Genomic DNA, 2685 nt, shown 5'->3' on the forward strand with positions numbered 1-2685 from the left:
CTGCCTGCCCAAGCTCTGAGCGTAGGGTCCACGCTCTCGGGGGCTCAGCCAGAGTTAGAGAGGTGTCAGGTGCACCAGGGACACCCAGAGAGGCCCGGAGGCACAGAGAGGTGTCGGGTGTGCTAGGGCCGCCCGATCGTCCTGGATGGAGGCACAGAAAGGTGTCAGGTGTGCCAGGGACACCCAGAGAGAGAGGCCTGGAGGCACAGGGAGGTGTCAGGCCGCCTGATCGTCCTGGAGGCAGGCAGACGGTCTGCGCAGCGCCAGGGCGGGAGCTGCTCTCTTCCCACAGTGTCACGTGCAGACACCTGGTGTCCTGTTAGTGGGCCCCCCACACCCGCACTCCTACCAGCAGCCGCCACGTCCCAGTCTCTGGGAGAGGGACCGATGAGAGCCATGCTCTGCCATGAAGGCCCAGAACAAACAGCCCCGCCTTCACTGAGCCATTTCTCACCAGCAGTGAGAACAGTTCTCTGGCCTCTGAACCCCAGTAACATCTCTATCATGTCCTTGGCGCCTGGCCTCAAACAGAGTAGAGTATGGTTTTCCATGTAACCATGACCCCTGCAGGACCGCGGGCTCCGTGATGCAGTGCCTAGCCCGTTCTCCCTTCGAGCACCTGCACCTCGCCTTCAGTGCAGGAGATGGAAGACGTACTGAGGAGTAAACAGCATAAACCAACTCCTGAAAGTACCCTGTGAACTTCTCTTTTGTAAAAGCTCAATGAGCCAGGTTCCAAATCCTACGATGGCTTTATTCATAATCGCCCCGAACTGACTACTGTGCTGCCAATTACCTTTTGCCTGGCTTTTGAGTCTCAAATCAATGAGATCACCGTGTGTCCTCCTCCATGTCTGGTATCTTTTTATACAGAGACTGTTTTAAAACTAAAGTCCATCCAGTCTAGCTTAAAGCTGCCCTCTGGCTTCCCGCTGCTCTCAGAATAAAACCCTCCCAGGCCCTACAGGAGGTGACACCTGCCTGACCCTTGACCTCATGTACTACTCCAGTCCTGTCCCCATCCTCCGCCACACTTTCTGCTCCCTGAGCCAGCAGCGGCCTCTGTTACCGCTGAGATTCTGCTCCAGCTTCACTTGGCTGTCTCCTTCGCACCCTCAGGTCTTGGCTCAAACCTCCAGAGGCACCTCTGCCAATCACCACTAAGGTGGCCTCTGGTACGGCACCCTCTGGGCTTCCTTCCTCGCACCTGTCACAACTTGCTTAGTTACTTGAGTCTCTCTCTCTAGCCGGAACGCGGGTCCCATGCAGGCAGGGCCCGTGTCGCTCTCCCCGACCGATACCCCACCGTACGGCGTCTGGGGCAGGGGCTGCCCATAAGAGTTATTTAGCAAGAGTTGTTCAATGAAAAATCATTCACAGCAGAGCGGAACAGTACAGGGAGGCCTCACGAAGTCCAAGCAGAGCTAATGAGAGTGGAAAGCCAGGAGCTGCTGGCATCCCTAACACCTCAACTAAATGCCTGGCTTTCCACGGGCCGGCGGAGCACCGAAGGCACGAGCGTCCCGTCCCGTCCCGTCCCGGCGGCAGCCACGACACCGCGAGAGCAAAGGCGTCGGCGTCTCCGTCACACGAGCTGAGAGGTGAGCGCTCACATCAACTGTTGGCTCACTTGTAAGAGCACTGACTGAGGACACGTGACACGCTCTGGAGAGGACGAGCCCTCGGGTGAAGAAGAGATGGACAAGCGCCCCGCTCTCACGCGCAGTGAAAATATGCTGTATGACACCATGAGGACAGATACGTGTTACACATTCGCCCAAGTCCGCGGAACATACAGCATCAAGATAACGTGTCAGTGCAGGTTCATCCACTGTGGCGCATGTGCCGCTCTGGCGTGGGAGTTGATGGTGGGGAAGGCTGTGCATATGGGGGAGGGGGGCAGAGGCAACATGGGAAATCCCTTACTTACCTCTTAATGCTGCTGTGAACCTGAAACTGCTCTAAAAAAATAAAGTCTTATTAAGAAAAGAAAAAAAAAAAGGGAAAGAAAAGAAAAAGGAAAAAAAAGGAAAGAAAAGAAAAAAAAGAAAAGAGAAACCCTCACGGTCTGGCGGGGGAAGCATCACAAACTACCAACTGCGTTCTGATGAGCTCAGTGGGCTCCACGGGGCCGGGGGACGGGGAAGGGGTTTGGTAGCGAGGGCTCACAGACGGAGCAATCACTCGGGAACTAAGGGCCCAGGAAGGACCTTGCAAGCTGGCAGGTCAGAGAACAAAGGTATCGAACGAGAGGCGCTCACTTGGGGAGCTGCCTGAGCTTAGTCTGAGCTGAACAGGCAGGCAGGGACATGTCACAAGAGGCAGTCTGACGCTGTGGAAGGATTTTTAAACAGAAAGAACTGTAGGATGTTTGAAATAACACATGGAGGAAAGGACCCTGAACCATCTGATTTCTTCAGCTACCAAGAAGGAACAAATGATATATGTCAACAACTCACTGTGTGACAAACTTCCGCTTTTATCTCTTTCAAGGCTCGTTCAGAAAACACGCAACCACAGCTCCGCAGGAAGCAAAACCTGGAGAAATAATCCAATGTGAAGAATGACTTAAATACTAATTTAAAAATTATCGCCCACATTATCAATTAGCATTTGTTCAGTTTCTAAAAAGGCCAAGAACCACAAAGAAAGATGGTTACATTTGATTCCATTAAGAAAAATAAT

The 2685-nt window shown here is 53.4% G+C and overlaps 1 protein-coding gene across 1 annotated transcript in view; it reads right to left on the minus strand.

The window, feature by feature from the left end:
* RTF2 (replication termination factor 2) overlaps window positions 1-2685 on the minus strand; it is a 41780-nt gene that overhangs the window by 28542 nt on the left and 10553 nt on the right. The window lies entirely within an intron of this gene.

The sequence above is a fragment of the Pteropus vampyrus genome, unplaced genomic scaffold (genome assembly GCF_000151845.1).
Source record: "Pteropus vampyrus isolate Shadow unplaced genomic scaffold, Pvam_2.0 Scaffold162, whole genome shotgun sequence".
Classification (NCBI taxonomy): domain Eukaryota; kingdom Metazoa; phylum Chordata; class Mammalia; order Chiroptera; family Pteropodidae; genus Pteropus; species Pteropus vampyrus.